Source organism: Squalius cephalus (assembly GCF_949319135.1).
Source record: "Squalius cephalus genome assembly, chromosome: 20".
In the NCBI taxonomy this organism is placed as follows: Eukaryota; Metazoa; Chordata; class Actinopteri; order Cypriniformes; family Leuciscidae; genus Squalius; species Squalius cephalus.
The window spans coordinates 22,489,687-22,516,157 of record NC_137141.1 but is presented as its reverse complement, the minus strand read 5'-3'; the positions used below and the strand labels follow the sequence as shown (position 1 = coordinate 22,516,157).

General features: G+C 40.2%; 1 protein-coding gene across 2 annotated transcripts in view; it reads right to left on the bottom strand.

The window, feature by feature from the left end:
- The window catches only part of pacrg (PARK2 co-regulated), a 160,805-nt gene that overhangs the window by 52,276 nt on the left and 82,058 nt on the right, over positions 1–26,471 (bottom strand). The gene's annotated exons all lie outside the window — the stretch shown is intronic.

The following is a 26,471-nucleotide window of genomic DNA, read 5'->3' as shown; positions in this document are numbered from 1 at the left end:
GCATAGGACACACATAAAAACATGCACCTGCACACACATACTGCAGACTTCTATTGTTTTAAATAAAGCTATAACTACAAGTACAGTAACCTTAAAGGGATAGTTCAAACAAAAATGGTATCATCATTTACTCACCCTCATGCAATTCTAAACATGTAGGCTATGGCTTTTTTTCTTCTGTGGGACAGAATACTTCCCTAGTATATATAGCCTAGTATGTGAAAAACAGAACGCCAACAAAGTAGTATGTCCGAATATGTAGTATTCAAAAAAAAGTAGGCGATACCTGGATGATCTACTACTTTCGTTGAGAGTCTGAAGTGTGCATTCGATGGAATTGTGAATGTCAGTGAAGCGAGACAACTGACACTGTAGTAGGTCACATGACAGTGACAATATGGCGGATGTCCAAATTTTATTCATAACTCACATTCATACTATGCAGAACATATGTTTTAACGGTGATTGTCACTCGTGTGAACGAGCACAGATTTGCCTATGATTTCGGGCATTTGTCGCCGATCTCCCAAAACCTGTCAACGAGTGAAAATCGGGCCTAAAATCGTTCAGTGTGAACTCGGCATAAAACGCTGACTATGTCAACTCACTACATGTTGGAACAGGGCAACTGTTGTGGCTTGGGAGTTTGTAGTCTTTTTACAGTGACACACTCCTCAGGGCCTTGGCTAGGAGGCATGCTGTGGCAGGCAGTTCTCCAGTCCAGTGGTTGGAAAGGCAATGCAGATAGCACTTTAGCACATGGACAGACAAAAAAAAAAAAAAAAAACTTTGTTTGAAGGGAAGACCCAGATCAGCAGTCAAAAATCTTTATTTCTATAGGAAGTAAGAGGAAGGACTCTTAAGTTTGCATCTCACTCCAGGTGAAGCTCATCTTCTCTCATGTACAGCTCTCACATGAAAGTATTAGCAGGTAGCCTGAGGCCATACATGCTGGGCTGGCTCTGAAACCTTAATGTACTCACAAACTCCTCTCCTACAGCTTCCCTATCATCTTCATTTTCTTGCACACCCTCTCTCCCTCTCTCTCTCTCTCTCTCTCTCTCTAAGACATACAGAGAGTTCTCTTTGTACTGATTTGTAATGGTACTGCTATATTGCTCACAGGGAGTCATACACATTTAAAGTTATTACGGCTGCTGATGATGGTGTGTGTGCGTGTGTGTGTGTGTGTGTGTGTAAATGCCCACACCTCATTTCACAGGAGAGTTTGACTCTTTCACCCCTCCAGCAGATATGAGGCGTTTCATGTTCTAAGAGGCTGTTTGAGGACAGAGAGTGGTTTGTACCCTTGAGATTCAAACCCTGTGTTTTCATTATATTGCCTTCTGTCTCACACACATATTTGTTAAACTGATCTTGCACATGTAATCGGTTCTGTTTTGTTTCACAATGAGAATGTGTACGTACACTACAAAGTTCAAACTTCAAAAGTTTGAGGTTGGTATGATTTTTAAATGTTGTCTCATTCTCACCAACGCTGTATTTATTAGATCAAAAATGCAGTAAAACAGTAATATAATTAAATATTATTACAATTTAAAATAACTGTTTTCTAAACACCCTAGCAACTGCTTAGCAAAAGCTAAAAACCACACAAAACACATTAGCAACTGCATCGTAACACCTTGAAAACCATCTACAATATTGTGGCAGGGAGTTTTGTATAGTCAAATACCACAACAACTCTAATTTGGCTTGCAAAACTTGCTATAATGACAGCTTTGCATAATCATTGCATAATTTCCTCCCATCTCTGTCTTTCTCTCTCAATCTCACAACATCCAGTGACATATCCAGAGAGCCATCCATGTTCAGCGGTCAATGTGATGCATGTGCGTTTGTGATGCCTCTAACTGCATTCAGAGATCCAGTGACAGTAGTTTGCACATTTGCATTAGTACTAACTGTCGTTTGAGGACTTAAAAGTGGCAGAAAATATTACAGCCATTTGTGGAGCCTTGACGCTGTGTGGAGAGGGGTGAAGTTTAGTTTACAAAGCTTTTCAGTATGAAATAGGGCTGACAGCCCAAAAGCATGAAATTAAAAACGTCCTCAGCAATAACAAACGCAGCTTATGAGCAGACTCACAGCTTGCAGTTTACAGTACACTCACATCTAAAGGAGCTGCACACATGAATATTTTATGAAGCATTGTTGAAGTCATGACTCTTTACACTCAGACGTGTGCATGACAAATACAGAAATGATTATCTCACCAGGGTGTGTTAAAGGCACACTATGTAATTTTTTGTCGCTAGAGGTCGCTTATTCAAAAAAAAAAAAGGCGTAGCTTGATGACTCCGTGATTTCATAATAATAGAGCTTTTATTATAATTATATAATATAACTTATATGAAAGTTATATTATAATGCTACTCTGTGTGTTCGCTACTCTGTGGCTACTAGACACTTGTTACACACTGCAGTGAGCTAGATTGATATTAGGTATGGTAAAACATGGTACTCGCGGTAAATCAAGAAAACGAGATTTAAACAATAAGACTGTGTTTAGCTATATAACAATGATTATTTTTCTGTCAATAAAGGTATCCAAACAGTTGCGCACCTGTCTAATAAAACACATAATATATTAAAGCATCTTTGGTGTTTTCATGGTTTCTACAGAATAAAACCGTTAATCGACGGTAACGCGGGTATGACGCATGGACACGGCCCGTGTCCTGGTTAAAATTGCTTATTTCTCTGGATTTAAACATTCTTGGAAACATTTGAGATAATGTAAGTGCACAAGTAAACAAAATATATGACATTGTTCAAGTGGTTTTTGGATATTGTAATCCAAAAATCTTCCACATTGTGCCTTTAAACTGTCCAAAGCGTCCAGGCAGACAACAATATCAATAAGAACAGCAATAAAGACACCAATAATGTAACAGTCTGCATATAGGGGAACTCGCTCCAAGGGTTAATAAACCACCTGGATACAGGGTCCAAAATTGGGAGGTTTTGCAAAAAGTTCATTTTGGATGTATTCATCCAGAAATACTGTATGTCTGAATGCACTAAAGGTCATCTAATCCAGCTCTGGGCTTCCTGATTTCCTTAAGTACATTCCTCTCATGCAGGCTGCTGCCTCTGAGGGAAAGGTTATCCTCGTTAGCCAGATTAAACCTTTAAATGCCCTGTCATGGGCTTAATCGATGGGCCACTTCATTGCTGTGCTGTATCGATCCATGTCGTCAGGGGGTCGGCCTCAGCGCGGGGTTATAACACAGCAGGCAGGGATGCTGTCAGGCCCCTCTGGAGACCAAACACCCACACATCTACACGGGACGCAGGATCTGGCTGAGCTCTCCAGCCAAGAGAGAGAGGCCGAGAATGTAAAGAGACTGAGTGAGAGAGAAGAGAAAACCAAACTCAGCAGAAACCTCTCACCTTTGGCCAGAATGTTGGATGCTGAAATCTCTGCCAGCATAGCTGATAAATCACAGAAACGAACTACCTTAAAGCAGACAGTACTGTAGATGCGGATTCAGACGGTCTTATATGTTTTTAAACACAAGAAAAATCCAATAATACAGTTTGTAATCTAAAACAACAAATGTCAAAAATATCAGCATCTCAGTGGGGGCCTGTACAGCATTTCTCAGCATTTCTCCAGTCTTCAGTGTCACATGATCCTTCAGAAATCATTCTAATATGCTGATTTGGTTCTCAAGAAACATTTATTATTATTATTATCAAATTTTTGCTGCTTAACATTTTGTGGAAACAATGATACCATTCAAACATTTGTGGAAAGATTAAAAAAAGAGAGAATTTTATACTTTTATTCTTCAAGGATGCATTAAATTGGTCAAACGTGACAGCAATACATTTATAATGGTACAAAAAGATGTCAATTTAATAAATGCTTTAATCAATGTAATAAATAAATTGAATAAATGCAAATAAATTATGTTCATTGAACTTTCGATTCATCAAAGTTTCCACACACATTTCCTTTCCTAATAATAATAATGTTTCTTGATCAGCAAATTAGAATGATTACTGAAGGATCATGTGACACTGAAGACAGGAGTAATTATGCTGAAAATAAAGCTTTGACATCACAGGAAGAAATTACATTTTAAAAATACATTAAAAAAGAAAACAGTTCTTTTCATTTGTAATAATATTTCATAATATTACTGTTTTTACTGTATTTTTGATTGCAGCCTTTGTGAGCACTTCTTTCAAAAACATTAAAACATTTTAATGTTTCCAAACTTTTGACAGGTACTGTATCTAGAATGGTCCCTTCATGCATTTAGATAAAATATATGCAGCCTCGGTGAGCATAAGAGACTTCTTTTAAAAAACATTAAAAATCTTTTGAACAGTAGTGAACTATATATTTTAATTTAATGTGTATGCATGTACAAAAATGTGCCAGAATCAATCAATTTCAGGGGCAATAACACACACAAAGCTCAGATCATTGAACAAATGCATTTCCTCTAGACCGCATCTAACCGCAGCTGAGCTCTTTACACAGCCAGACCCGGACTAGAGGGGCAATGCAGTGAAGAGGAACCATGCGCTGAAGAAAAAAACTCCACTGATGTGTCATTTTGCTCTTAATCAGAATATAAATGAGGAGGAGGAAGAAAAGGCTCCTGTGTGTGTCTGCTCCAGACACCTGCTCGGCTCTTGAGGAGAAAGGGATTGTGGAGGAAGTGTAAAGGAATGTGAGCACATTAAATGCTGTGAATGGAGCACTTTTCCTCTCTGAATGGACTAAAAAGCTCACTTGTGCTATTTTCCTCTCTCTCTCGATCACTCATTCAACATCTCTCTCACCTCTGATAAAAGAACTGCAATATCATAGAACTAATGCAGGAATTCATTTACAAAGCTCGAAAATTTGACCTCAAGCATATCTGGCAGTACCCAGCATAGCATTTAGTTTATTTTAACCTCTCTTGTATTAGGAGAATAAACAGCAATCAGTGAGCATGCACACACACACACACACACACAAAGACACGGGGTGTACATGTCCTTGCGATCAAGAAGAAAAAGAAAGAAAAAAAAAATTCACAAATCACTGATCTTATCAGATTACATTATCACATTACAACGATTAAATACAGGAAAAAAACAAAATCATTTTGACTTTAAGGAATGGCTTTTTGATAGACTTTTTAAGGAATAGCTCATCCAAAATGTAAAACTGTTGTTGTTCCAAACATGTATGGAGATATTTATGGAACACACAGGAAGAATATTTATAAAAATATGAAAAATCAGCCAATAACTGATATGGTGCTGAAATAAAAATATACTACATAAATATTCAGCAAAAAAATCTCCTTTTGTGTTCCCAAAAATAAAACACACAAAGGTGAGTAAATAATAAAGAGTTTCATGTGGATGTGCCAGCTCTCACATTAATCAAACATAATTGTCCTCATAATTTCAAGGTTCTGCTGCGAAAAACAGCCTCGTGTTCAAGTGCATAAGCCCTAACTGCTAGCAACAAATAAAAACATCTCAACGTGTAGCAGCGCACACTATTTACCGTCAGAAATCAGTACAAAATTTATCAGGAGCTGTAATTGATTTGACTGAAGCTGATATGTTCAGTCTATTTGTGGGACGCTTTCCACCTTTTCTTTATTACTTCAATTTGCATTTGTCCTCGTCATGCCCTCTGATGGTAAATGAGCTGAGCCATGTCCTCAGCCCCAGTGCCTTTAATAAAATCACATCTGCATGGAAACATGAGGAGGGGACGAAAGACACGACCGTCAGGTGGACAGGCTGTCAGAGTCGGGCGTGAGAAGGGTCAACCTATCTTCATTTAGACTCAAAATAATACAGCACTTCATCTCACCTCTAACTGTCAGGGGAGGGAATGGGAAAAAGATGCTAAGCAGAATGGCGGAACCACCATGGCTCAGGACCAGAACATTTCTGTCCACTTAGGAAGTGATTTAGCGTTGCTTGAGCACTGGAGCTGCCGCAGACCCCAGCCTTTGAGGGAGGATGGGTAACAACAAGCGTCCTCACGAGAGACTCAAACCCTGCAATGCGTACTCTTGTCTGGGCCAAGGGTCATTTATTGTGAAAGCCATTATGGTTATTAAAGTGCTCAGACAGGAAGATGAAAAGGGCTGCTTGTGACTCAGAGGTGGCACAGGAGATGCTGGACTATGGCACTGACGTTCATTGAGACAGAGGAGTAGACTATAAGATGGTAAACACACTCAATCCTCTACCGACCAATCAAATGCAGATCTGATTGCCCACCACTTCCAATAAACATCTTTATACAGCCCTACTCAATTCCATCCTACGTTGATTCTCTCTAAAATGCACCATTTGGCTCCAGCTTAATTTCATTAAAGCTCAAATTTACTCATAGGTTGTTTTTATTGTTATTATTTCGAGATGGAAAGCAGTACTACAATGTTTCTCATAATGGAGTCTCCCTTAGTGTGCCCATTTCTTATAAACGCCATCACCTCCCAGACTGACAGATTGCATTGAATTTTGTCATAAATAAAAGCCCTGACAAAGAGCCATTATGAAAGGTCATTAAGACTGTGGAAAATGGAGGCCATTTCTCCAAGCGGGGGAGAGGGCGGGCCGGCTCTGAGGACTGAATGAATACTTTGCTTCTAATTTTCTTCCAACAAATTCGAGCTCCAGGGTTTCCTGTCATCCCATCAGAGACCAGAGAGAGTGAAAAATGATTTTGTCTAGGCTCTGAAGCCCTTGCGCATCTGAAAAGTAAACCGAATCATGGTGTGACATCAAGTAACTGCTCTTTAACTAGTCACCCCTGCTCTAAAGGACCTGATCAAAGATGAAGAAATCGAGGATGACCAACGGATGTGTTCGAGCACTTCAAAGTCTCGGATGCAACATCAAAGTGCTTGCTTCACAAAGAGACACAATTTTACATATATACACGGAACTAAAAAATGTAGAACTAAAAAAGTCTGGCTAAAAATTGTTGAGAGTTCACAGCAGGGGCTTGTAGATTCAAATAAATAGTTGAAAAATGAAGGGAAAACGTGGAGTGCAGAATGGTTAATAATGAAGCTTAACTACGGTACGTGTAAAGCCTTGCGGGTTGTCGGGTGCCACGAGGCCCCCTTGAACGCGACCGTGACAGCGAGCCGGTGGAAAACATTTGTAGTGCTGATGAATTGAAGTCGTCAGAAAAAGCATCAAGGATGTGCAGTCATCAAAAAAAGGTCATTTCTTATGGATCAATCTAGCATTTCGCTTCACAGATTAGCTGTATGTTCACAAAATCACAAAAAGTGATTTTTCAACAAAACAATCTAAAGCCCGGTGTCTTTGCAGAGAGACATCAGATATCTGAAATAAGTAATTTGCCTAACAAGCAACATGAACGGAAGGTACAGGTGTTCACTGCAGCATTGCAGGAAATGAGAGTAAATGTATATTTTTACATTTTTTATTTATTATCATTTATTAAATTTATGTTGAATTTATCTCATCCGTTGTAGTATTCACATCTATGACTGCCCCTTTAATATTCTCCTTATATGAAAAATCAATCTTAAGCGGATAGCTGTGTTTTAGAAATGTTTTTGCTTGTCTAAACTGGTTTTTAGCTGGCCCAAGCTAGCCATTAGTAGGTACAAGCTGGTAGACTATCTAAGACCGACAAAAAAAACATACATTGATCAGCCAAATGGTCAGCTGGACAGCAAAATAATGACAAGCTCAGAAACCATCTGTTTCTAAGTGTGTATGTTTGTGAACGTTAGTGTGCATTTGTGCTTCATTCCCAATTTTTCTAATATCCATGGTCCTTTTTTCAACTTTAAACTTTAAGCTCTGTTCCAAAACCTAGTGAGCTACGTACAAAGTCTGTTCCAAAACAATTATGCAAAGATACCTTGTTTTGCGCATTTTCTAAGGTAGCATAACATAACATGCTCAGTGTTTTCATCCACCTATTTTATGCGCATTTTGGGATGCGCCAAGACGTGCATAAGTTCTAAAAATGCACTCAATTAAGGTGGATACATTTTTTTATCCGATAAGAAGACATGCGCATAAACTACAATGGAAACACATTTACCGAATAAATCCCTCGATGCACAAAAAAGAACTCGCGTGATTTAGTCTCAACAGTGGTTGTGATTGGATAACTGGACAAACCAGCAGACCTTTTTCATTGCACAACATCTCAACTGCTGTTTTGGTCATTCTGAAATGCCTGAGCCAAAGTCTATCATCAGAATGACTTGGTATGATGACCTCCCAGAAGTGTCTCGCATGATTGCATTCCCTAACACCAGGCATCCGAACGCAAGATAACATGACAGCGTTTATTGTGTTCTGCCTGTGCGCTCTGAGATGCAAGTCATTTATGATGTAGGGGAAAAAAGTCACAGTTTCTTCCGCGATTGCAGCGACTTCCGTTTTTATTACAGATATTTTAAGCCAATTTGAACACATGGGATGGAAACGCTGCTTTATGTTTTATGCGATTTTCCAATTTTGCGCAAAAGTTAAATTCTCAACTTTGGATGGAAGCATAGCTAGTGAAAGAAATCCAAGACAGAGAAATGCTAGCATCAACACAAAATTTCAATGTAATGAAAAATAAATGAATTTAAAAGCAACATGCTAGTTAACGGCAAAATCTATTAAATCAACTGCGAGTCAGTTTTTTCTGATTTCCTGCCCATGTAGAGGATTTCATATCAGTCACTAATGAGTTTCCATATCAGTTATGATGCTGCCTACTGTAGGTAGCCAACAAGGCATTTCACTAGGCTTTGGAATAGAGCTTGGTGCTTGGTGCAGAGATAATGGAAACCCACACAGAGACTGTTCAAACCTCCTGTGAACAGGTCTGTGGGGGGTCTGTGTCTCTCACACATGCCAGTTTAAGGGGGTCTTACACACACACGCAAAAGTAAACAGTGTGGGGGTGGGAGTGGGTGTGGGATTGGGGGGGGGGGGGGGGGGTCTGTGTCTCAGAGGACCTCTGTGACAAAGAGAAAAATATGCTGATATGTGGAATTTAAGGGAGGAGACAAATACAACAGCTCAGCACTTTTAGGAACCTGGCTACTTCTCTGCCTCATGCTAGTGACAACAAAACACACACACCCCTACATTATGAGACACAAAACAAACACTTACTGTACAGCCACACATCGCAATACAAACTCACATACGCTGGCCGTAGTCAGAGGTGCTCTGGGGCTGTAATAAGATTTAGTCACAGTGCTGGGTCAGTTCTCAGCCATATTGGGGTCAGAGATGTGGTTGTCACCTTGGCCCCTCATAAATAATTCAGCGTTTTAATAAAGCGCTACCTCCTCTGCCCCACTCTTGCGGGCTTACAAACCACCATCGCGTCTCTCCCTCTGTTTTTCCCTCAACCTTGCTTTCCTTTTGTTTTGCCCTTTTTTTCTGTGACACAGACTGACAGTAGCTGTCCGTTTGTTGAGAGCAGTTGGTGTGAAAGGAGGTGTTTGATACAGCCGGCAGGACGTCACGTCATTCTCTGGCCTACCCAGTCGTTCTGCCTTTTATGCACGGCGAGAACAAAGCAAGGTGACACTTTGACAACATAGCTCGCTGTCTCCTCCATCACTCTCGCATTATCAGAAAAGAAAGGAAAAGAAAGACGAACGCAGTCAGCAACTCCTCCCCTCTCTCTCCTCCATCCTCTCTCTATATTCATCTCTATTTCTCCTCTATCCTGCATCTTTGTGTGTGTTAGGTGGGGAGATAAGGACTCAGGGGCAGGATCATCAGTTCTGATGTAGTGACTCAAAGCCACATCCATCAGGACACAAAGGCAGTCAGACCCCATAATGGAGGAAAGTGTGACAAATTCGCTAATGAGCTTTACAATGTGACCTAGACACATATTCAGTGGCATCCACTCAGGATGAGACAGATCTATACAGCTGCTAATGTAGGTAATCATGGGTAGGGTGGTGCAGTGGACAGATCTGAGCTGGAAAGCAAAAGGTTGAAGGTTCATGTTGATCCCTGTGCTTCTAATCATCTAGAACAAATTCAAATGAGCTGTAATCATGATCAAGCACATAGTAATGGACTGCAATGCTTGTTTCTAATTTGAAATAGGTTACAAGTCACACACACACACAATTGTTATTAAAAAGGATTGTTAACCCAAAAATTACAATTCTGGTCATCATTTACTTATCCACACCTGCATGGATTTCTGTCTTCTGCAAAACACCAGAGAAGATATTTTGAAGAATGTTTCAACACACACAATAAAGGCATCTTGTCAAAACATCAGAATCGAGCATGCCTCAACGCCTTCCACCTCTGTGTATTCCGTATGCCATTTTTCAGGTTTCAGCATTTTTCAGGTTTCTCAGTCTGAACCAACCATACAATCACATCACACAAACAATAGCTAAACTGACTGAAGATCAGTCACTGTTCTGCAAATATCTGGGGGTTCTCAGAACACCCCAGAGCACCAGAAATAGGTGATTGTGCCTAATCTCATCTACCTTAAAATGTCATTTGAGTCACAGAAAGAAAGAAAGAAAGAAAGAAAGAAAGAAAGAAAGAAAGAAAGAAAGAAAGAAAGAAAGAAAGAAAGAAAGAAAGAAAGAAAGAAAGAAAGAAAGAAAGAAAGAGATAGTGGTGAGGCTACAACCTACCTCCTCACACTGCCATCAGAAATTAATGTCATGAGGGAGAGGGACCTACTAAGCCTGGAGAGATAAAATGATATTTCACTTTTTCATTCAGCATGTGGTGTTGCCGTAGCTTTAGTTATCTTCATAAATAAATTCACAGAACAAAAACAAAACAAAAATATATCTATAATCACAAATTGATGTGGTACATACAGTAGCATCCGATATAGTCCATAAGGGTTTACACTGGATGGATGGGTGGATGGATGGGTGGATACTTCAGCAGATAGACAGGCAGATGGATGGATGGATGGATGGATGGATGGATGGATGGATGGATGGATGGATAGATGGATGGGGGAATGGAGACAGGCAGGCAGTTGGATGGATGGATGGATGGATGGATGGATACAGACAGATTAATGGACATAGCTGGATGGATGGATGGATGGATGGATGGATGGATGGATGGATGGATGGATGGATGGATGGATGGATGGATGGATGGATGGATGGATGGATGGATGGATGGATGGATGGATGGACCAATGGATGGACCGATGGATGGACAGAACGACAGATGGGGGAATGGAGAAAGGCAGGCAGTTGGATGGATGGATGGATGGATGGATGGATGGATGGATGGATGGATGGATGGATGGATGGATGGATGGATGGATGGATGGATGGATGGACGGATGGATGGATGGATGGACGGACAGAACGACAGATGGGGGAATTGAGACAGGCAGGCAGTTGGATGGATGAATGGATGGATAGATGGAGACATGCAGGTACAGATATACAGGCAGGCAGATAGACAGATGGATGATGAAGACCGAGAGGAAATGGATGGCTGAATGAACGCAGACCGGCAGGTAGATAGGCCGACAAACAAACAGGCGGATCGACAGACGGATGGATGGATGGAAAAAGATAGAAACTGTCAGACTGACAGACCAACAGTACAGTATTTTTAGTTCAGTTTGAGATGGAACAGCGAGTAGAGGGTGCATGTGAGGACAGAGACCGCCAAGGTAGTTACAGAGAGAAAAAGACAATCAGAGAGACTGTAGACAGAGAAAACAGCTGTAAGGTGACTGCAGAGCAGCAGGAAGACAGGAACCGCCGGAGAGACAGTAAGTGAGACAGGCAGTCATCATCTGAGCAGCTGCAGGGAGAGAGAAGGTCAGATCAGTCGCAGAAAGTTACAGAGCAGCCATTTGGGAGACAGACAGGGAAAGAAACCAGATAGAGTTGCGCCCAGGGAAGAGGTGTCGCTACACCTGGGAGACATGAACAGCCCTGTGGGTGTCTGAATTTGAATATGAATGTCTTTCCTGATTCACAACAAGGGCAGTGACAGGGGCACTTTCATCTGCGGCAAGCGCATACCGGTATGTGCCTGCGCACCCTACAGTGCATTAATCACAGGGACGCCAATCCAAACACGCCGACCTTGAGGTTACAAGAAAGACATTAGGACCGTCTATCCTCTCAAAAGAGGGGGGGGAAAAGCTTTCAAGGTAATGAAATTCTGCCATAAGTTAAATAAAACACTTGTGGGCACAGGCCAGGGCTAAAATATATTTAAAAAAAAAAATAGATTAAATTGGATTTCTTTCTCTCCTCCACCCCCCACCCATCCTTTCTTTTAAATTAGGCTTAAGTGCGTGTGTGGCGTATTTCTTCTTTCTCAGGATAACAGCATTACGGTCCAGAATGAATAGAATCATTTCCAAACCAATTAACCTCTGACAGAACGGATGAGTGGACAGGAATGAGAGCAAGTGGGGAGAGAGAGAGTGTGGTGGAGAAAGAGGCTGATATCTTTTAGAAAAAAAAGAAGAAAAAGGGGAAAAGCTCTGCGCAAGGGGACGGAGTGAGTGACAGGGGTCTAAGATAGTGACGAGACCAGCATGACAGCGACAGTTAGACTGCGGAGTGAGGCAGACGGAGGTAGAACATCAAATGTCTGACTCCCCCCAGTCCGTTTCCCCTCCGCCAGCCCCGGTGTGCTGCTAGCATTAGTATTTGACATTAGTGTGTGCCCTGCTCATTCTCTATGCTGAGGAGTGTTTGGCATCCAGCTGCTTTGGCTCCATTTAGTTAATTAAAAGCTCCATTTAGATCTGCAGCCTGCTGGCTATGAGCATGTCAATCAATTGCAGCTCTGTGGCTCAATGTGGGGCAGAACGACTGATCCGACATCCACCCATCCCCGGTGTGTCTTGCTCCTTCGGCCAAAGTCTGGGCTCTCAAAGGCACCCATATTTAAGTTCAGATACATCAAAGACTGCAACTCACTGCAACTTCTAAATTTCTCCTTATAGTGAATGGCATGGACAGACTCTCTTTATTCAGGGCTGGAAAACACGAGAGTGCTGGAAAGAGCATCATTAGTGATTTAGAAAATCCAATTTTAAACTTCCCAGCATTTCACATTCTTTTGCCTTTGCTTTAAACCCCAGTAGATCTGGGCACTGTTGCCATACAAACATTGTATCAGTTTGAAGTTTCTGACATCCAAATCTTCAAATGTCCTTCTATAAATTGCCACAATGCCTTTCTGGAGTTATTCCAGGCCATTACATTAGGTAGGGCTACGAGCAAATGTACAGTAGTTGATCGATAAAACACATTTCTAGTAGCAGCCCATAAGTAAAATTAATTAAGCACTTACTCTCCATTCTCGAGAGAGTGGTCTTTCATTTTCATTCCTCTCTTTTTATTTTTTGCCCTCTCTGCTGATTGCAGTTGGGTTATGTGATTAGTTACAGGCTACGGTCTTAAGCAAGGGGGGGTCAAGGTTTGGCTAGTTAGCATGGGTAGTTAGCCCCTGCAGGCAGATGCCGTAACTACATCATTATGTGGGCAAAAAGCATCTTTCTCCTCTGACGGCCATTCAAAAGTAGTTAAAATATTATAATGTTAATTATAAAAATATACAGCACCAACATAAAACATAAAAAAAAATTATAATTTTTTTTTTCAGTCATAAAAAAGTGGCAGTGGTGCCCCTTTCACATATACAGACTTTACTGGTAAAAAATGCATTTCCGGAGGAACTGCGAAGTGTGCTTGCTCGGGTGCGGTTCACTAACGTGAGCAGGTAGTGGATAAGGGTGCGTTGAAGTTTGCTTGATCTGAGAATTTCAACAATAGTACTTTTTTCAAGATTGTGCAAAAAGGTGAAAAGTTATGTGCATTAAGAGACATGTCTGCAATGTAGACTAGTGCCAATGGCATTGTTTATGTGGCTTGGTTGTTGGTTTTGAAATATTTGGTTATGAATATACAGCAGAGAGTGGGAGTGTTTTGGGTGATGAAATAGCAGCCTATTGATAAGAAGTTGACAAAGTCTTCATTTACTGTATCCAATAAGCCAATACAAAACTCACCCAGCTGTTCTGTGGTTGAGTGTTCCCTTTGATTAGGAACAAATTTACTATCTCAAATTAAGGTCTACCGTAATTAGCGATGCATTGGTTGCTGCTGTCAAGATGGTTGTCATCACCTACACAGAAACGCTGATTTTTATAGCCTACCGTCAGTTCTCATATTGTAATTAAATGAAAAACGCTATCAGTTTCACTATTAGCTAACTCTAGCGATGCAATCGCAACAACATGGATAACGCTGTTTGGCCTTGTTTAACTTTATATGACATATGCGCCATATGCTAGAGTTACACATCCCGCTGCCATTTCAGGGCTTGAATTTCGGTGCGGGAATGTGGGGATTGCGCATAATTTAAACCATTTCACCAAGGTTAGCTTTTATAGTGCGAGAAATTCCCGCACAAATATATTCGCTTCATCTCAGAACAAATGATTAAAAAATAAATTCACAGATGCGAGAAAAAAAGATGTCAAACTGTCTTTTATTTTCTAATTTAATTCCTCAATCAGCGCTGGACCGGCATTTTCTGTCTTCCGCTGAGCCCTGGCCGTAGACAGATCATATGTTTCACGCTGTCAATGCAGTGGTCTGCGTTGCGCTGATCTTATTCACACTATCGAGTGTAGGTGCAGCATTCTAACACTGAGTCATAATGAGCTGTTTGTGAAGAAATTATCCGCTTCCAAATTATGTCATTTTAATCATGAAATTGAACATTAAAAAACAATTTGCTCTTTATGGTGTGCGAGTGATAGAGCGCAGCAGCAATGAACCAACTGATCAACTTGCAGCGTAACAACATTGAATGTTCGGCCGAACAGCTGATCATAGCTGTACAGGGCGCCTTATTATTTTTCATCTCCATAAATATGTCTAGTAGTAAAGCTAATGCAAGGGCTAGAAATCAATCAATCTTTTGCTGATACTTCCTTGTCATCATGGAGAGCGCAGTTCATGGTTGCATAACTTGCATAGCAACGACAGACGCCACGGGAGAGCAAGCGCGAAAGGAGACAGCGGCGCGCCCGCGCTTTCCACTTGTTTTTACACATCTAAGGTGCGTTCCATTCGACAGGGTCCATACGCAGTGTTCACTGCTCCCCTACTCCCTGAGCACGGTATATCAGTTGAAGTGGACTTCACTGACAATAACCGCTCATTTGAAACGCCCTGCAAACGTCATCAAAGAAAGTCAACGTCACGACGCCACGTGACTGTGACGTGTGCCATCAAAGTACCGCGAGAGTGATTTGAGAGTAGCCGGAGAACTCAGCCAGCGCAGCTTCTCAAGAGTGGCTGCACGAGGGCTGATGACGACACAGCTGTTCCATGATTGGCCGGATTCACCGCATGACAACGATCACGTGTGTTTCGTGTTTATTCGAACACTTTTAGTTCCTCTAAAGCTCACAAATCAGTTTTTTATAACAGTAAACACTCTTTTCATGTAGTTGCGATGTTATATTGTGTCATGTTTATCAAATTAAAACTGATTAAAAAACGTAGACTCCACTTCATTGAAAGTAGCTTATGTTGACCTTTATTCTTGTTCAAACAGACGCTGTATGAAGCAGTACATAAAGTATTGAATGAAAATGTCTCTGAAACATCTGTGCATTATTAGGCAAATATTGCATTTATTTCACTTCAGCTGTGGTAAAGTATGCAAACACCACGTGAGCGGTCACTACGGGAACCAGAAAGTGTCCGACTTCACGTCTCCGTTTGCAGCTCCTCCCCGCTTGCACGCAGCTACTCTCGCCGATCGGTTATATCCAGCCGCAGCCGATGTCGAACACACCTTATGATATAACATAAATATATATAGGACTACATTCATATTTTAATTTTTATTATTATATTATATATTTACAATTATATTGCACTATTTTACAACTACCTAAAATAAAATCACTTTACTTCACAAACTAGCTAAGCTGGCTGCATTCACTGAGGTAAATTATAATCATCAAAAATAGTATATGTAATATTCACAACAATAACCATTAAAAATACTGTCATTTAACAATGGCGAAATGTATGAATACTTACACACACGTTAGTTATGACCGTTCTGACTGGTGATGACGTGGTGCGCGAAATGACAGTGGGGTGATCATAGCTCTCCACTTCCTGTGAAGTGATGTATCGATGTTCCCTTATTCCCTATGCCGTGCGCAGTGCCCTTCGAACTGAACATGTTCGTTCCCTTCGGTTTGGAATCTCACTTAAGATGGCGGAATACCCTGTGAAGTCCACTTCGCAGTCCACAACGCACCTCTAGAGCGACGTTGTTGATTGTTTGAGCATGTGACTGTGCGTTTCTCCTTGTTTTCTATTGTTATGCGCAGCATATTTCCCGCGCGCACAAACAGTTAAAAAACGAAATTCAGGTCCTGCATTTATTAAGACAAACCTAGTAAAAACGAATGCAGTCTATACACTGACTTAGCAGCTCTGTGAAATGTAATACAACAGTGCCACCTACTGTCTAAATGCATTAACATTAAAAGTGTGAGGTGAAACTCTTGCATAGACATAAGTAAATGGGTTTGTCAATTAGCCTGAAATAAAAAAATAATAATAATTCAGATCTTGTGCATCCTCACATTGGAGTCCCGAGTTCATGTACAAAGTTTGGTTTCGATACGTGACAGAGTTCCTGAGATATGGACGACTTCCTGTTTGGCGCCGCCGCCGATTTCGTTTGGCTGTGACGGGCAAACGCTTCCGAAAATCAAAAATCCTTCTAGTAACTTTTGTGAAGCTTGGTCCAATGATCATGTATGTCCAGTTTCGTGAAGTTCGGACCAAATTTGTGACCTGTGAAAATTTAGTTTCGCTTTCTGTTCAATCCAATATGGCGGACAAACGACATGGACTCGTGATGTCATCTTCGTGAGCAACTTACACCAGTACTGACCGTACGTTTTAAAGTTGGAACGGTGTCTCTGTCTCAAAGGGCCTAGGCGCAGGAGCTGGCCAAATAGCTGGGGGGGGGGGGGGGGGGGTTGCCAAATGATGTAAAATTTTGGAATGTTTTTTTTGTTTTTTTTCTTGTACATCCTCACATTGGAGTCTCGAGTTAATGTACAAAGTTTGGTTTCGATACGTGACAGCGTTCCTGAAATATGAACTACTTCCTGTTTTGGCGACTACGCCGCCGATTTCATTTGGTGACCTGTGAAAATTTGTTTCGCTTTCTGTTCAATCCAATATGGCGGACGAACGACATGGACTTGTGATGTCATCTTCGCGAGCAACTTACACCGGTACTAACCGGACATTTTAAAGTTGGAACGGTGTCTCTGTCCAAAATTGCTGGCCAAATTTTCTCTCCCGGGAATAATAATAAGAAGAAAAAACGGTAATTGGTTCCAGTAATTTACCAGTAAAGGAAGTTGTAACATTACCGGTAAATTTGTATTTTACAGTAAAATAAAAATACATAAAATGCAACAGGGCTCTCAAGTGTCACGCATTGAGCGTGACAGTCATTCCTTTCGGTCTTTTGTCACGTACTCCCGCCACACATTGTATTTCTCACGCGGAAAAACTATTTATGCCGCAGCGCCCAAAATTTCTCTGGCCGTGCTGATCTCACTATGGAACCGGCAGCCAGGAATCAAGCGCGTCTCCCCTAGCCGAGCCTGCCACTTATCAGCCAATCAAAAAAAAAGAAAGGGGCTACACAATAGCCAATCAGAAAATAGCACTATTGTATCTGGGTAAGATTTAACGCAACAACCAATGAAAAAAAGCACATCCTGGAATTGTTAACGTGATTCTGCTACAGCGTCTTCGTTCAAAGTTTCGTTCACCCATAGAGGAAACCACTGGAGCTCCGAGCATCACTTTGAGCACAGAGTAAGTCATGATGATCTCCTGTTTTAATGTTACAACAAATTCACAACTTGTTTGACACAAACAGTGACAACTTGACTGCTGTTAGAGAATGTTTCCCAGATAATTAGCATCAGTTTTTCTTGAGTGTCTAACTTAGCCAACAGTTTTACAGCCTGTTCACTGACAACACCTGCTCAGAACAAGTAGTCTAGGCCTTGTCATATTTTCGTTTTCACACGATGACTGATATATTGTCACATTATAAACATCTCTCTCTCTCCAAATAGGCTTAATAATTTTATTAGCACTAAATAAATTAAAGTGTATTGCATAGTCGATGTTATAGGTCACTTTTAAAATCATGTCATATTTTATAATTATATCCTGGCCATGGATGCATTAATCATTGCATCTGTCTTTCAAAGATGTCAGGTAAAAAGCAATTAAGCATCCTCTCATTCGCCCTGAGAGGAAAGTCCCCTAAAAAGGCCAGGTTAGAGGATGCTGTCCCAGAGAAGGTGGCGAAAAGGGTAGATCCATTAGAGGAGGAGACAGTGCAGGTGGAAGGCAACAAGTCCAAAAAGGCAACAAACACTTTCAATAAACAACACCCGTCATAATCTCTCTCTCTCTCTCTCTCTCTCTCTCTCTCTCTCTCTCTCTCTCTCTCTCTCTCTCTCTCTCTCTCTCTCTCTCTCTCTCTCTCTCTCTCTCTCTCTCTCTCTCTCTCTCTCTCTCTCTCTCTCTCTCTCTCTCTCTCTCTCTCTCTCTCACACACACACACACACGCGGAAATTGAATAAATACTTTGTATTTGGTATTTGAGCAATTATTAATAACAACAACAAAAACACTAAAAATATTATTAATGAAACACCCCCATTCCCGTGACCCGTCCAACCCCCCCGGGGGGGGGGATATGTCACTCTTGCCTGTCTTCAAAACTTGAGAGCCCTGATGCAATGTTAAACAATGTGCAGTTTTCACCATACATTTAGGTTTTTACTGTATAATTTGTAAAAAAAAACTAAAAAAAAAAAAAAAACACTAACAATGGCATGTTTTACAGAAACCAAAGAAAAAAAATTATTTTGTGTTCTGCAGAAGAAAGAAAGTCTTACAGGTTTGGAATAACATAAGAGTGAGTAAATGAGGACTATATTCCCTTTCATGCTTCCTTTGACGTCACAGCCCATGACAGTCATAGTGCTGCCATCAACTATGTCATTTTCATGCAGAGTGATTAATGGCATGGCATTTATGGCTCAGTTGATTGACTCAAAACAGTATCCAAAACTTAGTGCCCATGCCAAAGATGGCATTAGCATTTGAACACGACACTGGAAATATGCTTTCACCTTTTTCCATATCAACTCAATATCTCCCTTTGAAGGGCAAGAGGTTGTTATTGGACTGCCTGATCTGTACAAAAATCTATGCGGGCAACTACCAGTGACAGGGTGTTTTTGCAAAATGATTGAAGGCATCCAGAAGGAGCAGGTCTTCTCTTCTCTCTGTATTTAAACAGGTGTACACCCTGCCAGGTCTATAATGAGGCTGCTCTCGGATTCCAAAGTGGACCGTGGGATTAACTCCTGAGAGTAATGCTTCTCCTTGGACGGGTCATATAGCTGTCAGGAGAGGGTCTGTGCTCACATAAGGTACCGCCCATTAAAATGCTAATGTGCAGATGGAGATAAAATAGAAGGGGAATAAAAACACCCCACCTCAGCGATGTGTCTGCAGTGTTACACACACTAATACACTTACGCATACAGTTCTTCTCCTCCCCCTCCTCATGGCATAATTCAATCAGGGGATTGAATGGATGAGATCGCTAACCCTCTCCATTTCCTAAAGCACTTGATCAGATTAATTGATTCCCAGTCCCCGGCCCCCCTGCCACCCACTCCACTCCCCCTCCCCAGTCAGTAGCATGATAACAAGTTTATATTGATGTTTGCTATGAAATGCTTCTATAAAAAATAGAACACAGAGATGGATGGATGGATGGATGGATGGATGGGTTAATCAATGGATGGAGAACCTGTTCTTAGTCAGAAGAGTCTGTGGTTTGAATCATGAATCAAAAGACTCTTCTGAGCTAGTTTATTTGAATGAACCTCTTACAAAGGCTCAAATACTCAAATGTATGATTTAAGGATCTGCATCAGTATAATGACTCAATCACTGACTAGATCAGTTCTTGACTTGTACACTGAGCCACGAGTCATTCAAAAAACAAACCATAGGGAACCAGACTTGTTAAGTGGAAACAGAATCATTAAATTCCTCAAAAGCCTGTTTAGAAGAACACATGTTTGGCACAAAAAAATCTGTCAATTCAGTCACAAATCCTATTGGTTGGTCAGTATTTATCACAAGTTCAATGGCACAGAGATTAGAACACCTCTTTGTAAAATAATCGTCACATTCACAGCAAATTTTCATGTCGGTCTGAACAGATGCATTAACAGCATTAACATTCATTCAAATTAAAATGTATTGCACCGAATTTTAACACTGAATATTCGTCTTAGTGTGAAACAGGCATTAGCCTAAAGCTAGTTCACAATTCCCCAACCAACACCAAAATCCAGTGATTGCTAGCTGTTTTTAAATCAGTATGTTAATTGGCTTGCCTTTTATTGCAGTCTGTTATAACATGTTCAATTGTTGTTTGTTAAGTTTTGGGAAGTTTGAGAAGTCTGGTGTAATTTTCCAAAAATGCTGAGGTAATCTGACTTCATTGCTAATCATTGCCATGGCAATGAGGTAAGCGTCATTGACTCCATAGAAACAAATGAATAGAAGTTCATACTCAGCTATTTTATTTTATTTTATTATTTTTTTGTGAATGTTTTTGTAGTGAATGGATTCAAGGCAAGCATTTCGTTTTTTTAAGTACAGAAAACAAAATATGGGCTCATGTATTTAGCATTAAACATATTTGATCACTAAAGCGCTTAATCTATAATCTCTTTCTTTGCAGTTGGCATTTAGATGCGAACAGCATATAGAAACACGTTTTTGGGGGAGGACTGGCCAGATTATCATCCCTGTCAGTGACCAGGGGCCTCATTTATAAAGCTTGCGTACGTACAAAACGGGGCTGAAAACATGCGTACGCCAGTTCCTGCGCAAAAGGTGGGATTTATAAAGAAAAACTTGACGGGAAAATTTGTGCTCCTGCACGCAAACTCTGACCCATGCGTACGTACGTTTTGGAGATGGAGCACTTTGGCGACACCGATGGTGAGCTGGAGTTAAATGTATTTTTGGTCACTTTTATACAGAAAATCTAAAGAAAATTAAACATATACAGAAAGATTATACAAATACAATTTCAATCACCAAGCCTGTCACTTGAAGCAAATATCCATTCCTTCTTAAATGTCCGCGGCAGCGAGCGTGTTGAGCTGTTTAGTGAAACTGACGCAAATAACAGTTTACATAAATAAAATACTTCTGATATAAACATTTAAATATGCCATTCAAATTAATGGAGTTAAACACTTAAACATGAAATCATTACTGAAGTTACAACTTTTTTTTTTAATTCAATCATTAGAAATATTTGTTGTGGATGCGATTGTTTTTGAACACTTTTCCTGTGGCGTGCTTTAATGTTTTAACCACAGAGATAATTGCTTATCATGATAATACCAGATTGTCTGAGAAAATAGTTTCATGCAAATAATGCCAAAGGCCTATCTGTTTCCATTAAAAATATAAATCAATTAAAAATACAATTCGGCAAGTGGAAAAGATTGAGAAAAACTTTCTCTGAAATGTATTTTACACTATTTGATTTATGTAGGCTATTCAAAAACAAGGCAAGGATAGACAACTACTTGATTTGTATTAATGTAATGTTTCTTGTAGCCTACCGTTTATATCATTTGCATATGATTATTCATCCACGTGATAACGTTTAAGTTATCACGTGGATGAATAATCATATGCAAATGATATGTAGATGAGGATCTGCATAGTAAAACTAGGCGTTGTAAGCTCCATATATGGTTATTTCGGGTGGAGACGCATGTGCGCACAATCTTCCGCTGACTGGGATTTAAAAAGTGAATTCTGCACAGGTTCTGGCGTACGCACGGTTTTATAAGTCTGAATATTTTTTTGCGTACGCCATTTTTGGCTTTCGGGCGCACGTACACTTTTAGTCAGGTTCCTACGCACAGTTTTATAAATGAGGCCCCAGGTCATCAGATCTTTCTCTCCTCCTTCTCTCTCTCTCTCTCTCTCTCTCTCTCTTAATGGAGATCCCTAAAAAAAAATACTTTGGAGCGCCATAAAATTGATGGACTGTTCTGATAGCAACAGGGCCAAATGCGAGAGATGCACAAACACACAGAGAGAGAAAAATAGTGAGAGAGAGAAAGAGAGAGACCTCCTGCTTACTGTTATCAGTCTACCGCACATGTTCTTAACACACCGCATGTCAAAGCTTTAACTGCGGAGACAGCACGAGAGAATTGTGAGGACTCTAAAAATATCAGTTCTCTACTTCACATCCCTGTGCATTTAAACGCTGCCCTTGACATTTAAACAGCAGCGTCTGTCCTCATACATCAACACACACACATACATCTCCTGTCTGAATACACACATCTGAAGGCTCACACATGAGCAAAAGTTTCAAACTCAATGTTTAAAGATGCAAACGCACACAGTAATAACCAACTCGAAGGGGCCTTCTAAAGGACCATGTTTACCATGAAGCATAAAGACAGGGAGGTACATAGGAGAGTAGAAGGGGAAACACTTTAAAACGCCTGCAGGAATGCACTGCTGCTCCCTGCTGCACAGAGAGGGGGATACACACTCAACAGAGGACATGAGACGAGATGAGGTGACACGAGATACAGATGTTTAAAGGCATTGGATACATCATCTTTGGCCATCACAAAGGTCAATTCTTACAAATTCACTCACTCTTTTTCACTTGTTGGTTTTGAAAAACTTTTATTCAATTTTAAAGAAAAGTTTAAAGTTAATAACTCTAAATGTCATTTGGTGTAACCATAAAGAAATGTAACATTTTCAAACTCTGCAAACATTTGAGAGCACATATCTTAACTTTTTTTTTTTTTAAATATATTTAAATAGGCTATATTTTCCAAGGGAAAATGTTGTTTTTTTCACATATCATGAATTATTCATTCATAAACATCGTTATTTAAATATCCAGATTTTTAAGTCACACCACATGACATATTACATCTTAAACATACCTTGCTTTGTCAAAAGTCCAATTATCTGATACTTTAAGACATTTTTTGACTATGACACACTGTCATGAGGGTCTGCAGGGGTCCCATGTAGGCTATCATTAATTCATTCATTTTAAATTTATTTGCATGTTGGTTTTTTATGCTTTTTTTCTTAACTATGATATCAAGAGAACTGTATAATCCTGACATGTATGAAAATATCAAACTGAATTTTAATTCAGAAATTAAACACATGCTCATATAGAATCAGGTCTATTCAAGCCGGATAATTGCATTTTTTTTGTGTATTTGTTTAATAAATGAATAGATCCGGAGTGTCGTATCTTTGACCCAATGACAGATCTGCAGCATGTTGGTCTGACATCATATGATTAAACCAGCTAGACGAAAACAAGACTCTATTATTGCTTTCTCTACCTCTATTTTAGACAGATTGATCTGGTCACCTCATCTTGAACTATTGCCCCAAGGGTTCGTCTGTGCTAACACTTCACGTAATAAACCAGCCTTTCATACGCACATGTGCTGATACCACTTACACTAACCTAAACCTAATGAAACACTTACAAATGCTCTCAGCCTCAGCATGACCTCTAGGTGACCTGTTACCCCTTATTTCACAGGGGTCGATGGGGGCATGATTTTACTCATGGATACGTGTTTTATATTTATGGAGCGAAGGCGTGTAAATACTGCGTGTGAAAAGCAGAATCAAATCAACGGCAGCATGAGAAGGAAAATCAATAAGCATTACAGATGCATTAGATGTGACAGCTACAATTTCATACACCACTTCCTGTCGGCTCCCAGCAATTTCATAACAACACAAAGAAAAAGAGACATTATTTTTTCAAAACGTAGGAAAATTCACTTTGAAACTTGCTTTTAATAATTCATGCCGAGGCTTTGAGTTTTTCAACCTGGAAAAAGAGAAATACTCATGAAGGAGAGAGAGGTGAATGTCTGTTTTTTGTAAGTTGTGCTTGTCAGGGGCTGTTCTGATCCCTCTGAATTAGAGCGAACACAGCAGGTTAACACTGATAACACTACTGCCGGCCTTCATGAAATAAACACAATGTCTAACCTGCAGGCACACACAGACTAGTAACAGTCCACTATTAGGTCAACCAGCCACAAGCTGTAAGACTGCAGTACAGTGGGGACAATGAACATCCCTCTGATTGATCAGAGCTCTTTCACGTTTGTTTTCCTATGAAGATGGGGATCGTTCAAAAGTTTGGGGTCATTTTGATTTTTTTATGCTTTTGAATGCTCTAATGCTTGCCATGCATTTAAAAGAACACTCCACCGTTTTTTTAAATATGGCTTATTCACTGTCTTTCCTACATTTAGATAGGTGGGCAAACGCATTTTTGTCTCAGTGCATGCATTGTCTTAGTCTGGCAGCGCCTCCGCTAGCTTAGCTTAGCATAATGAATGGAATCCTTTGTTGCCAGCTAGCATGTCGTGAGTAAAAGTGATCCAAAAAACAAAAAAAATAAATAAAACGAATTACTTCTTGTGGCCTGCGTATTCACGAGTACAAATAGCAATGCAGATTAAGACTAGGTGATTTCCTAGGCAGATATTGACTTGGGACTATATTGGGGTGAAGCACAGGCGAAGCACTGCTACTTGGGCGCAGAGATATCACGCAACACCTGAAATCCCCCCACGTTGAGCCTGGTCATTGATGGCAGTACCTTGTCCCACTCGCCACAGCACAGACACTCTATTTCAGATGGCATAGGTTGGCATATTCCCCCACACTCACAAGACCAGTTCTTGTTGGCTCTCATCCTCACATCCTCAGGCTGTTGAGCAATCGCAACCTCCTTCTCCTGTTGTTCTATTTCCAAAGCATGCAGCTCCTCTTCTCTCTGGTTCATAGAGGTATGGTTCTAGATCTTGACTGTCTGAGAAATCACCCTCTTCGTCTCTGACAAAATCCGCCATGTTCATCGCCATTCACTATGTCTACTGTAGGAAAAATAGCCAGCTAGCTACTATTCACGCCGGTATGTTGGCGGAAGTTGGGGGATTTCAGGTGTTGCGTGATATCTCTAGCTGTGCTTCACCTGTGCTTCACCCCAATATAATCCCATGTCAATATCTGCCTAGGAAATCGCCTAGTCTTAATCTGCATTGCTATTTGTACTCGTTGTGAATACGCGGGCCACAAGAAGTAATTAGTTTTTATTTATTTTTTAATCACTTTTACTCACGACATGCTAGCTGGCAACAAAAGATTCCATTCATTATGCTAAACTAAGCTAGCGGCGGCGCTGCCAAACTAAAACAATGCATGCACTAAATGTGTTTGCCCACCTATCTAAATGTAGGAAAGACGGTGAATAAGCCCTATTTCAAAAAACGGTGGAGTGTTCCTTTAATGGATGAAAAAAAAGTAAAAAATAAAACTGAAATATTATTACTAGTGCTGTACAATTGATTAATCGCTATTAATCGCATCTAACATAAAAGTTTTTGTTTTTTTGTGGGTATGTGTATGTCTATATATACACAGCTATGCACACACACACACAGACATGTAATATACATATAAATATAATAATATATACACACACATATATTATGTAAACAAATACATTTATGTTAGACTTTTGATCAATTTAATGCATCCTTGCTGAATGAAAGAATTTTTAAAAATCGTACTGACCCTAGACCTAAGTGTATATTAAAGGTGCGATAGGTGATCTGGGAAATGCTAACTTTAGCCTGCTAGCATTGAAAACATATGAGCCCACAGACCAGAAGCGAGACGACAAGTTAGTGGACTACATCATGTGTCATTCACCGTTGAGAACACTTTACAGTACAGTGAGGGGAGAAACAGAAGCGCTTGCTTGCATACATAAGTACGTGATTGTGAAATGATTCCAGTTCAGAAGTTGACAGAGGAAAGAATGCACTGTATTTCAGCTTCAGTCATATGTGATTTCTGGACATAGCGGCAACACAGTCGAATCTCACTGAATTATCTGCACAGGCCATAGTCAGCAGTGCATAATACTGTCCTGTCAAATATGAAATGTAGATACTTGCCACTTGTTGTCCTTTCAGAAGGAAAGTTAGGTTGTTTGCCTGCCATTCTCGCTCTGTCTGCATAACGTACATGTATTTATAAAAATACATTTAGACTGATTAACATAGTGATTGCTATCAGGATATGACGAGACTTTCAACCAGTATAACAAAAAATGTTTCTGTAGAGAATCACCTATTGCATCTGTAAAATGCAATTCATACATAAAGTGTTATGACTTGAAAACACCCCTTCTGTGATAAAATTATGAAT